This window comes from Antechinus flavipes, chromosome 2 (genome assembly GCF_016432865.1).
Source record: "Antechinus flavipes isolate AdamAnt ecotype Samford, QLD, Australia chromosome 2, AdamAnt_v2, whole genome shotgun sequence".
Classification (NCBI taxonomy): domain Eukaryota; kingdom Metazoa; phylum Chordata; class Mammalia; order Dasyuromorphia; family Dasyuridae; genus Antechinus; species Antechinus flavipes.
In genome coordinates this window covers 491688962-491703363 of record NC_067399.1, presented here as the reverse complement: position 1 = coordinate 491703363, position 14402 = coordinate 491688962, and positions in this window count along the sequence as shown.

Here is a 14402-nt window from a genome sequence, read left to right as displayed (position 1 = left end):
CCACCAAGAGCATATTAGTATATCTATCTTCCCATTACTCTTTAAACATCTACTATTTCCATCTTTTATCACCTTTGCCAATTTTCTGGGTTTCATTTGGGATTTGACAAGAGCATTTAAAATGTGTTCTTTAAAAATGATTCCTGTGTATGCACACATATTATCATACATATAAATAACACAAATATGTATATATACCTCCAAAATCATGTGACTGCATACATATATCTATAACATATAACCATATAAAACACACACGTGTACACACATACATCTCTACATATATAGGTACTTCAGAAAGCTTCTTTAATGATATTACAAATTATCTTTCTTTTTTTATCCTTTATATTTTTAAAAATATAATCCATTTTTCTCTGTGACCCAAAAAAGGGTTAACTACCTGAGTCCAGATGGGAAGAATGGGTCCATTTTGCATAAATGATAAAAATCATATGAGAATTTACATGTTAATAGAACATTTTAAAGGGGAAATGTTCTTTGTCAATTGATTGTATAAATATTTTATTGAGGGTAATCGGTGGTGAAAGCAAGCAGGAAAGCTTTGACTGGAACAGTTTTTGAGGATGAAATTAGGATGTTATTGCTGAAGAAATAATATACAATAGGGAGTTACAAGCACTTGATGTGAACTGTAAAAGGCTCTCCCGCCATGGCCAGAAGAGCTGATTAAATCCGTAATGCCATGGGTAACTTTGAGCTTCAGACATTTCCAGCCAGTTCAGTTTCCCAGGATCCTCGCTCAGCTAGATTAATGGCCGGCAGCCTTCCACATAATGAAGTAGTTTGCCTTGGCACTGTGCTCATGAATTTATTATGGTGTCCACAAGTGGGCTATATGGCCGAGACATCTTTATAAATCCTGCATTTAGAGCTGCAGAGATGAGCATTTCACTCCTAATGGTGAGGCTGATTTATCACCAGAGCTGCCCAGCTTCCCCCCTCCCTGACAGTTATAAAAGGGAAATACAGGTCATATCATTGATGGAAGCAAAATGTGAAGGTAATTAGAGAATGCCAAATGGATATGGGAAAGGGGGCACCATGGAAATTTTAAATATGTTGGTAATTTTTTTCTTCAGGGCAATTATAGTAAGGCTGATTTATTTTTACAGTTTATAATCACTTAACTACCTGTGGCTGATTTCTTACCCTGAGTCTGAGCCTTTGGAGACAAGACAGTGCTTTTCTTCCCATGATTGTTTAGTGTAAATTCATTTATCTCAAAACCCCCTAATTTATTAGGCAATTTTCACCAGTCACAGCCCATGGTTGATGGGGACTAAGAATTGTAGTTGGGTCCCCAGTAAGGGCCTTACTGGCAGCTTTCCAAAATTAGGAGATATTAAAAAAAATAAGAACTGTCAAAGCTATACTACACATTTTGGGAAGTATCCACACCACTTTCCCTAACACTGGGAGACTGCTACTCTATCCAGGGTAAAAGCCAGGGCTTTGAAAAGATGCTCAAGTTCCCCAATTAGAAGGCCATTTATAGGTCAAGTATATGGGGGTAGCGTATAGGGGAAAATATTTTGAAAGGATGTAAATAAGTCCTTCTGAAAGGACTCAAGTGACCCTCTACTTTCATGTTTGTTTATCACCCACACATATGAGGGAAAGGCAGGTGTCTCCTCTTACCACAGCCAATGTGCAACTGGTCCTTAGGTGCTTGACAAATGATTGCGGTTGTTTCTTCAGATGGACCTCCAAGACAATTTTTAGGTCAGAGATGTAGCTTTTTAAAAAAGAATCTTGAAGCATGAAGTACTCATAAGCACTGGTCTATGGGTTATGAGAATCAGTAATCTAGTTTGAGCTCCACCCTTCAATTTAATTCAATATCCATTTATTCATGTAACAAAGATGTATTAATGATCAACTCTAAGGAGTATTGTGCTGCTGTGGTGGGGATGCTACAGATGGAAAAAACAATAACCCTGACCTTAAGGAGAGTAGCTTTCATTATATAAGGGAAAAAAAATCATGTATCAATATCTGTCTGACATATATTAAATAAATACAAGAAGGTATCAAAAAAGGAAGTTAACTTCTATCATTTTGAGGTGAGGGCAGTCACCTCTGACCTGTGTGATATTGTAGGAAATGGCACCTAAGGGAAAGGAAAGAAAGCATTTATGATTTTTAAAAGTTTAAAAAATTTATACCAATACCTTTTAGTTTTGTGACATCTTCACTTCAAAATATATATTTCCCAGTAGCCCTTCTTTTTTAACAAAGATTTAAAATGTAGGATAAAAGAAGGGAAATCACCAAAATTAATTAAAATCATTTACTGAATCAGACAGAATGTATTGTATTCTATACCCATAGTCTCCCATTTCTGCACAGAAGGGAGGAAGGCCCATTTAAAAATTTATTCTCCAGTGTTAAATTTGGTCAGCAGAATTATCCAGCTTTGAAATTTTTTTATTCCAAAAGAATTTCAATAGACCATGGGGAAAGATGGAGTTGACAAATGAACATAGGTGGAGATGGCAAGACAAGATCATGGGATATCAGAAATCTATAATGGTTCTCATTGTTGACTGAATCAACTCATCCACTTTTCAAAGTCCTTAACATTATCTCTATTCTGTCTTCCCTATCACAATCTATGGGCCTCACCAAACTGTTTTTTTAAGCAGAGAGAGTAGGTGAGAAAATGGGAAAGTATAATATCAGCAGGTCAGTCAAATGGGATTTATTAAGAGCTTACTATGGGCCAAGCATTGTGGTAAACAATAGATACAAGTAAGACCAAAAACATGGTACCTGCCCACAAGGAGTGTGTGTTCTAAAGCATGTTTTAGGATGGAGATTTTCAAAAGGAGTAGATTAGGTGGTGGTAGAATGGAGAGCCCAGAGCCTGGGGACCTCTCAGGAATTAATACCACTATTATGTCTTACTTAAAATACGGAAATTATTATTCAAGGCAGTTTGCACACTTTAAATACCATAAAAATGTCAATAATGGTTATTATTCTTTTCATGGATCTAAGAAAAAACTTTATAAAGTGAGTTCTTTTCTTCCCCAAACCATTAGACTCCTGAGACTCCTTTTGTTTTTACTCACTACCCTATCAAGGCCCCAAAAGGCAGTAAATATTGATCTCACCTATTTGTAGATTTTGGCTTATTATTTTATCATGACTCTTTCTGTATGTGATTTGTTTGTTTATCACTACTGACTCCCTTTGAACTATAAACATTTGTTAAGGCTATATGCAGAGCTAATAGACTTTTGTGAAAAATGATAAATATAGTCAAGATGATGATAGAACCACCACTACTTTTGAAAATTAAAAGCAAAACAAAACAAATTGATGAAAAGACAGGTTTGGGAAGAAAATATCTTTCTATCTCTCCCAAGTTTTCAAGTATTCTGTGAAGGGTGATTAAGTTTGTCAGAAGACCATCACAACTTAAAAAAGAAGGATGGCAAAGCATCAAGCTGTTGGGTTTAAAGTCAGAAGATATAGGTTCAAATTCTGCTTGTCACTTATTATCTGTCTGGCTTTAGATACGTCACTCCTCTCTGAGTCTCAACTTTAAAATAATGAGGTTGGACTAGATAAACCCCAAGATCTTTCCCAACTCCCTTAATCTTTCACTCTGAAGATTATTTTGCCCTCAAATTATCAATAAATGCTTATGTAGCATGCAGAAGGCAACCCCAAGGTATCATGGCAAGAGCACCAGGCTAGATTAAAGGGCAGAAATGAATTCTAGTTTCTGATTTTACCCTGTGAAAGTGACTTTCCCTCTCTGACACTGTTCTTTCACCAACCTCCCATTTCAGTTTTCTTTGGCCTTTCTTGGATTTCATATCAGAATAGCTTATAGTATAGCTTTTTCAAAACTGCATAAGTTTCAAAATCCTCAAAACCATTTTTTTTTAAATTGAGGGAATTTTAATTTGAACAGTCATGTATGTATTTTAATTTTGTTTAATTGAGGGAATTGAAAAAATAAAAGAATATCTCTGCTAAATCACCCTGCTTTCTAGGCCTTTATTTCTTGATCTATAAGATAAAGGGATAGGAATTTGACTCTATAGATAAGAATTTCTCTCTCTTTCTCTCTCTCGGTCTCGGTCTCTCTGTCTCTGTCTCTGTTATGTCTTTGTTATATGTATCTATTATGAACATGGCATTCTTCCTTTTTGTTTCAGGATTTCACACCCTGGCACTCAGTATCTGGCCCTGCCAAGATCCTCCTGAGCCATACACAGGGTGAATTCAGTCCAAGCCCCAACCTTAACACCAAGACATCTCAAGGTTTACATCCCATTGGGTGGCCCACAAATATAAGATGTAAAGATAAGCCTTGCTCCCATTGACTAATCAAATACACATAAAAGCTCTTTCTGAACTATAATTACGTTTGTTCTGTCCTTGGGTTGATTTATTTTTTATTTTAATTGTCAGCCCTGCTACACCATGATGCTAATAGAAATGTTATTGCAGCCAATATGCGCTAAAATGATGTCTGATGATTATTAATGAGAGCAATAAGAAGGTATCTTCATATAAAGTCAGCATTAAAGGAGTAATTCATTTTACCTGATGTAATTGGATTGTAGCATTTAAATGGCTTGGGACTTCCTCCTAATTATGATTAGTTGGAGCTTCCTCCTTTTAGCAGAACATTTAACTCTTCCTCTTCTATTTCCCAGGTTCTTTTATGAAGTAATTAAGCTTGAACTGCCCAGCATCTCACTAAGAGAGCCAAGGTCTGAGTGGCTATTAGGGGAGAAACTATGAACTGTCCCTGTGGGCCATGGTTCAGAGAAATGACTGAAAATAGCATTCTCCTGAGGGCTTGGCTTCTAGTTGTTCTATAATCAGCAAAGCTCCTGAGCACAATGATGGACGAAGCAACACGATGCAGAGTGCAGGAAGGCCCACATGAGGCAGAAGTGAGTACAGAAAGCAAAAGATAAGATTCTCCTGAAACACAACGAGATTGGGACTGTGGGGTAACTAGCTCTTTAACCAATCAGAAATGTTAGTCATTTCACCCTGGAGACCCAAGTGGAAATTGGAATTATTGTCTCAGAGCTCATCTTGTAATGCCCTTGACTCTAGATATGATTTCAGCTAAATCATTACACATGAGTAGCCATTGATTCCATATTTGAAGATGTTCAAAGATGGGGATACATGGCTTTCTTAATTGCCTGTCATGACGATTGGTTGAAGGAACTAGCATGTTTAGCCTGGAGAAGAGAGGACTTAGATGGGAAAGGAGAAGAGAAGGAGACATGATACTAAATTCAAACTATTTGGAGGATTGTGATGTGAAGGAGGGACCAGATTTGTTACACACTCAAATATAACACTCCAGTGATGGGGAACTCACTATTTCTCATTGTTGCTCATTGTCTTTTTAGGCAGCTGTCTACATTCAGGCAAGCCAAACCTTTGATTGAAAGTGTTCATTAAAGGCAGGAAAAATCTCCATTGTCCATTACATATGGTAGAAGGTTCTTCCTTATATTAAGTTGAAATCTTTCTGTAATCTCACCCTTTTGTACTAGTTCTGACTAATTTAAAGAGTCACATTGACTACTTCTATTTTTTTCACATATTTCCCTTCAAATATTTAAAGACTTCGATCATTACCCCCATAAATATCTTTTTATCCTAAGCAAAATATCCCTAGTTTTTGAAACTTTCACATATATAACTCTCCTGTTTATTTTTTCACTATTTCAATTTTTAAAATATTTTTCTCTTAATTTTTTGCTTTCAATTTTTTAGTTTCACCTTATCACCCTATTCCCTGGATAAATCCAAGTGTTTCTAAACTCCTTGATGTCCTCATCACCTTGTCTAGATACACTCTTATCTTTTCAACATTCTTCCCAAAATATAATGCCCCAAACTAGGCAGACACCCAAATATGGTTTTACCAAGCTAGAATGGTGAGTCTATCATTGCTTTTAACCTAGACAAAATTCTGTCAGTCTTCTGTAGTCAAAGATCACATTCTAGGGGCTGCATGGCATAGCAGATAGAATCGGGTGTATGGGGTGTTTGGGGAGGATTGATACCTCTGGTGACAGGGCTTGCCAAAGTCCTCTTCCCTGCTGCTTATCCACTTTATCCACCCAACTCTCACCTGGGGCTCTATTAAACTATTCATATGCAGTAGCCAAAACCTGATCCAACCATCTCATGGGACTCACTACACCAGGTTGAGGGTAACTGACAGACCTTAAATTTGTCAATGGGTTAGGAGAATGTTTATATAAAACATGTGAAGGCTTCCCCCAGTAGAATGGGTGAATGCGAACAATTTGTTCTGATGGCCATGAAGGCTCCTGAACCAGGCAGTGTGGAGAGTTTAGTTGCTTGGTCAACATTGAAGAAGTGGTCAACATCCACTGCCTCCTGGTCCATGACTACTGGTCTTGACTTTTGTCTTATCAATGGACTTCAATGACTCTGTAAGAGAAAGTGAGACTGATGACTTTGTGTAACTCTGACAATTTATGTACAAATCAAGATATCATTCCATGATGTCTTTGGTCCTTTTCAAACCTGAAAGACAAACAACAGACAGAATGCTGGAAGTGGAGTCAGGAACACCAGTTCTGATTTGATTGACACCCACCATCTGTGTGACCCTGGAAAAGTCATTTAACCTATACAAACCTCAAGGCATTCTTTAAAATCTATCCCCTGAATCATAGGCAGTTAGAGTTTGCCTGGGGGAGGGCATTCTCACATTGACACAATCACAGATTATTTTTGACTGTATTGTATTAACTTTTTATAGATGTTTCACATTCTTGATTCATACTGAGCTTCCATACTTCCGAAAATATCTTTAGTATGCATTGCAGTTAAGAATAATATACTATTTAAAATTATCATGACTATCACTTGTCAGGTATGTTCAGAAGATATTTACCCTTAAATAGGAGTTGAACAGAATTCTCTCTAAGGTTGCTTCCAACTGCAAGATTCTATGACTAATTGTGACTTATTATGTATACTTTGAGACAGTATGACATAATGGATACAGCAAGCCACAAAGTCAGGAACTTGGGTCAAGTCCTGCCTTTGACATATACTGGCTATGTGGCCCCAGACAAGTTACTTGATCTCTCAAAGCCCTCGGGCAATTCCCCAACACACAGATTATGGACCATGAGCTGATGTATATGGGCAGAAGAAACTCCTCACCAGGAGCTTCTTTTAACATGAAATCCTGGGTCTAGTCCTATCCTAACACATATCCTAAGTGTTTAGTTTTAGGCTCTTTAAAGGCATCCCAGCTCAGGGTCAAGTGCTTTTTAAGGCCTGCAACAATGCTTGACACACAGTAAAAGTTTATAAAAATTCACTGAATTGTGATAGTAGATGATAATCAGGAATTTCATATACTATTGGTCTACACAGCTGTATTGTCTCATAATCTGTCTATGGCCTCATTTACCCATGTCACTTGCCACATGGTTTCATTCCTATTTCAGAAGCCTCCCCTCACAGTGTTCTTGAACACTCACCTCCTTGGAGTCTTTTCTTCTTCTTTGTGCATAGTAATGAGATTAAAAAAAAGAGAGACCTTCTTGTATATTCTTCTTTTATAGTTTTTTTAAATGTGTCTAAAGGCCTCTCCAGGCTATGTCTTAGAGGACATAAACAGTTTGCTGGGAAAATAGAATCCTATTTTCTGTGTCAGGAATCTCTGCCCTGAAATTCAGAGCCTCACAAACCCCAGGTTGGCACTCTCAGCCCATCTGATCCCCACTGTCTCTTGGAAAGTTAGTCCATGTGAGGAACAGTGCAAGACCCAAGAGCTCTGGGTTCTAATCTCCAGGGAGTGCTTTCAATGGAAGTACCAAATAACTAGACCCAAGGAGACATTGTGCATACTATGACTTAAATGTGGGAATGTAGGGAAACATGGAAAGCACATGACATGTCTCTAGTTAGAAAGCTTACATTTTATTCTTATTTCTGCCACCAATTTACTATATGACTTTAGGAAGTTGCTTATGTTTTCTATCCTCAGTTTTTCCACTCCCCAAATTGGGATAATACTTAGTTTACGGAATTGTTAACAAAGGATCCATACCTGATTGATATTATTTTTAATCACTTCATTCTTGTTGACTCATCACTTATTCACTATAAGTAAATAGCCAGCAATTCTATACTGACTTTCTGGTTCAGTGAAAAGAGCCAATATTATATCATGAAACAAGGTAGGTGTGAATTTCTTAATTATTAAAAATAGATGCTTCTTGGATCTTTCTCTTTCTGAGTCTTTCTCAGCCTGCCTCTTTTTCTCCATCCCTCTCCTATGTTGTCTATTTTTTTCCCCATACTTTCTTTTGGTTTTTGTCTTTGTAAAAAAAAAAAAAACAGTGGAGCCAGTATTTATTAAATTTTCTTTTATCTTGTTGATAAAGTTACATCAATCTTGACAAATGGGCAGAAATTGGTCACAAGACTAACCCACCTCTCAAAGGCAGAAAAAACCTGATTCCCATTTCCCTTAGTAAAATGTACTCCCTTCCCAAGTCCTTTTTTTAAGAGTCCTAGTTTCCTTCAAAGCTCAGGTCAAATGCTATCTCCTTCATGACATCTCTCCTGATTCCCCAGTTGCTAGTGCCTCCCCCCACACACACACATAAATTATCTTGTTTTTACTTTTATATATCTTCAGGTATCTCTATATATGTATGTACATATATACATGCATATACATACATATGTATGTATGTATACACACATACACACACATTGTTTAGTTGTGACCAATTCTTTATGACCACATGGACCATAGCCCATGTCCATGGGGTTTTCTTGGCAAAGATACAGAACTGGTTTATCATTTTCTTATCCCAAAACATTGAGGAAACTAGAGTTTAAGTGACTTGCCCATAGCTAGTAAGAGTCTAGGGCCAGATTTAAATTCAGGTTTTTGACACAAGCTCAGAGCTCTATCCACTGAGTCACCTAGCAACTAGATATATATATGTATGTGTGGGTACATGTAAACATACATGTTAATATATGCAGGTGTATATAAGCATGTTTATTCTACTGTATATTATGTGCATATATGTATGTGTGTATACATATATCTATACATATTTCTCTATATATATGAATGTTGTATCTTTCTATGGAATCTAAGTTCCTTGAGGACAGGGAATGTTTCATTCTTGTCTCTGTCTCCCCAGCACCTAGCATAATGGCTGATATGTAATAGGTACTTAATAAATGATTGCTGATTTCTTAATTGATATGATCATACCCTAAGACTTGGGACTCTTGAAATCACTTGAAATAAAAAAAATTGACTATCTTCAAGGCTTTGGACTTTGCACTAGGGACATAAAGGTGAAAAATTATACAAAGTTTGTTCTCAAAGAATTTGCAACATCAATAGGGGAGTTGGCATGGGGGCATAGTCTTGTGGTCCCTGCTACAAGGAAAGCTGAAGCTAATAGATCCATTACTTGAGCTTTGAACTTCCAAGACAAAATCAGATGTTCATGCTAAGTCCTATATCAATATGGCAAATCAATCAAGGTAGAAAACCACAGGTCAAAGTTTCCATGCTGATCAACAATAGGATTGGGTCCATGAATGGCCACTGAACGCCTAGCTTGGAGGAGGATAAGGACCCCTAATCAAAATAAAAGCATATATGATGTATATGCATATGCAAAATATATATAAGATATAATTCCACACAAATTGTGTTACATATAATTTTATGTAATGATTTAAATGCAAGAGAATGAGAATTTGTTTTCCATGCATACGTATATCAAAAACAATAACAATAATAATAGCTCACTTTTAATATAACACTTAAAAATTAATGAAGTGCTTTTAATCAACAAGCATTAACTATCTACTGTATATTAGGCATTGTGCATTGGGGATATACAATGCAAAAGTGAAAAAAATCCAGTCCCTCAAGAAGCTCACAGACTAATTCAAAGAGGCAACATGTGTGGTTGCACATACACACACACACACGTGTACATATGTATTTATATGAAATAAAATATATAAAATGAACGATAGTTATCCCATTGTAAGGATAGAAAAACTGAGTCAGAAAACATCTATATCTATGATTTACCCAAGATCAGACAGCTATGTAAATTCAGGGTTAAATATCTTAGCCTTCCAGTAGCTTTGTGCTAAGTCAGTGCCTCCCTGAGCTGATATCTCTGTTAAGTATCTCCCTCTTCAAGGAAGAAGGTTAGTCTTTCCTGTCTCCAGCCTGGGTAATTATCATCATTAATTGTAGGTCAGGGGAACCTATAAAGTCTGCATGCAGTTTCCAGTTCTTTGAGGATGCAAATGAGTCTGCCTCTCCATCCTGGGGGCCCGGCCTTGTATCAGCCTAGCCCCTCCAATCCCACCCCCACTGCAGATACTTACGCCCCAGATGCATTGCCCATCTTCTGATTGTACAGCTATTGATCCCCTCCCCTCCCCATAATGAACTGTAACAACAACTCTATTACTCTGAGCTCCCCGATTGGCTGAGGATAATATGAAATTAGCCGGCATGCATGGGGCCTTTCAGTATCGATTTCCCTACTCAGATTACTTGTTACAAAAGAATAGAGCTGTCTCCCCCCGTAATTGAACAAGTTAACTCCTTGTCTCATAAAATGTAAACTCATATTGATTGCGGGCTGCAATATGCAGAAAGAGGGGCGTCCTAATGGCACATAATCACCAGCTGTCGAGAGATGCTTCCCATCCCCACCCCTTCATCATTTCCTTTTTTTCTTTTTCTTCCTTCTTGCCTCCCCCCCCCCCCTTTTTGGAGAGCTAAGTGACAGTTGCTGAGAAAAGCCTTGGGGCTGTCCTCCACCTCACTAGCTCAGAACAAGGAAGGGTTTGCAAGGGGACCTGTGATGAGTGTTCACAGCCCCCTGCCTCCTCATGACCAAAAGGCTAATTTCTTGGTTATTTAACCACAAAGGGAGCCTGGGGAATAAGGAGATGATCATTTGTTGTTATTTTACTTCTCTCCCTCTCCCTCTCCTTCTCTCTTTCCCTCTCCTTCTCCCTCTCCCTGTCCCTCTCCCTGTCTCTGTCCCTGTCCCTCTCCCTGTCCTTCTCCCTGTCCCCCCCCCTCTCTCTCGTTATAAATATATCTGGCCATCCTTCATTCACTTCATTCATACCCAGAAGCCAAGGATGCTAAATGGATGTGATTATTCTAACTTCTTTTTAAACTGAAGATATATAATTCCTCTCCCCTTTGTTGACCACTGAGCCCAATTTGACCACCCACAGGTATCCACTGAAGTCCCATAATCAAATGTGGCAATCTCAGAATTGGAGAATAGGCTACCAGCCTGGTGAGCAATGAAATTCTGTTTTCTGGATTTTCTGGACATTTCCCCTACTCTGAAAATACTTCCTCCAAAATCATACAAAGAAGGGATTCTACTGCCCCAGGATTGATACTCAAGATAATTTATCATCCCTTTTTTGATTTTGTCTGGTAGTTTCCTGCCTTAAACAAATCACAGATTTAGTTCCCATCCCTATAGCAAGGAATAATTAGAAATTTTAAGTTTTCCCCTAATAGATTGTAAATGTCTTCTGGAAAGAGAGATATTGTTTTATTTTTATTTTTTTCCTTTGTAGGCCTAGCACCTGTCAGAGGGTCTGATGCATAATAAAGGCTTAATAAATTCTTATTTTTCTCATTGGTGGATTTCTGTTTATATTTTTAACTATTTTAAAAATCACTTTTATTTCATTAAATATTTCCCAATTACATGTAAAATATTTTAACATCATTATTTAAAATGTTTAGTTCCCAATTCTCTTCCTCCCTCCTCTTCTCTCTCCTTGAGAAAGCAAGTAATCTGATATCAATTATACATGATGAAGTCATACAAGACATATTTACAAGTTATCCATGTTGCCAAAAAAAAAAAAAAACTTGACAAATAAAACAACAAAAATATAGGGAATTAAAAAAAAAAGTGTGTTTCAGATCTCTGCCTGGAGGTGGATAGCATTGTTCATCATGGGTCCTTTGGAATTGTCTTGCATCATTGTCTTGATCAGAGTAGTTAAATCATCCACAGCTGATCATTCTTAAAATATTATTGTTCATCCTATTCTGGTTCTGCCCATCTCACTTTGCATGAGTTAATATAAGGTTTTTCTGAAACCAGCTTGCTCATCATTTCTTATAGCATAATATTACTCCAAAACAATCATATACCACAACTTGTTCAGTTATTCCCCAATTTGGGGGCATCGCCTTGATGAATTATAGTCCTTTGGTGCACTTCCAAATTAGTCTTTGAAAGGTTGAACTAGTTCATAACTTTACCAACAAAGTATTTATGTCTGAATTTTTCTATATCCCCTCCTATTTGTCATTTTTCTTTTCTGTCGTGGTAACCAATATGATAGGTATGAGATGATATCTGGGTTATTTTACTTTGGATTTCTAGTAACGATTTAAAATATTTTTTCTTGGTACTATTGCTAACTTTGACTTATTTTTCTGAAGACTGTCCATTTATCAACTAAGGATTGGATCTTATTTTTATAAATTTGATTCAATTTCCTTTATATTTGAGAAATGGAGCCTTTATTATAGAAAGTTGCTACAAAAAATTTCCCCCAGTTTTCTGCTTTCCTTTTAATTTTGGCTGCATTCATTTTATTTGCACAAAAGCTTTTTAATTTTATGTGATCAAAATTATCTATTTTACATCATATAATATTATCTCTTATTTGGTTATAAACCCTTATTTTATCCATAAATCTGACAGATGCATTTGCCATGTTTCCCTTTCCATTTTCACTTTTTGTGATGACCGTGTATTTTAAAATCAGCTGGAGTCAGGAATTCAGGTTAAGGGAAAATCTTCAATCTTTATTCTTTTTGAGGTGAAGGGGAATTAGCAATGTGAGCAACTGCAACAAGACACTAGCCAGCAGTCTCTTTCTGCTTCTCTCTCTGCCCCTCTGCCTCCACCCACCAAAATCGTCATTTCCTATACAACACATCAGAACTTGCACAAAGAGTGGGCGGGGCTCATTCTTTCTCCATGCATATATATTAATAGAGTATAGTCCAATTACTATTTAGCCTCATGTGCTTGGGACCTCAGTGCATCAACTCGAGCTTCAGCCCATTACAACTTTTTATGTCTAAATCATTTATCTTGACCTTATATGGTTTGAATGATGGTCTCTGCCTAGTTTCTTTCAAAAAATTTTCCAGTTTTATCTGCAAATTTTTATTAAATGTTAAGTTCTCATCCCCAAATCTTTGGGTTTGGATCTTTGGGTCTGTCAAACACCAGACTGCTCTGAAACTTTACTACTTGAATTGTATACCTAATCTATTCCATTGATCTACTTCACTCAATTTCTTGGCCAGTATAGATTATTTTGATGATTACCACTTTATAATATAGTTTGAAATCTGATACCGCTAGTCACCTTTTGTCACCTTTTCTTTTCAATGATTCCCTTGAAATCCTTGACCTTTTATTCTTTCAGAAAAAAATTTGTTACCATTTTTCCAGCTCTATAAAATAATTCTTTGGTAGTTTAACTGATACTGAATAAGTAAATTAACTTAGGTGGCATTGTGATTTTTATTATATTGGCTCAGCCTACCATTGGGCAATTAATATTTCTTCAATTGTTTGGATCTATCTTTATTTCTATGTTAAATTGTGTTCATATAATCCCTAGGTTTGTCTAGATTACCTAATAATTTATATTGTCTGTTATTGTTTTAAATGGAATTTCTCTTTCTATTTCTTACTGCTAAGTTTTGTTGGTAGTAAATAGAATTGTTATTGATTTATATAGGCTTATTTTTATATAATGAAATTTGCTGAAGTTGTTGATTGTTTCAATAGTATTTTAGTTGATTCCCTGGGATTTTCTAAGTCTACCATTATATCATCTGGTTTTGTTTTCTCATTGCCTATTTTTATTCCTTTAATGTCTTTTTCTAGACGTTGTTATTACTAACATCTCTGGTATAATGCTGAGTACTGGACACGTCATGATAATGGACATCTTTGCTTCACTTTTAATCCTATGAAGAAGGCTTCACATTTATCCATATTACAAATAACACTTGCTCTTGGTTTTAGATAGCTACCATTTATCATTTTTTTTTAAAAGGCATCATTGGTTCCTATGCTTTCTAATGTTTTTAATATGATGTATTTTATCAAATGCTTTTTCTGAATCTATTCTTCAGAATCATATAATTATGATTATTATATGATTTTTATTATTTCTTATTAATATGGTCAATCACCTTATTAATTATTTGACATAATGGATAGAGGACAGCCCTGGAGTCCTGCAGGAAGACTCATTTTTATGAG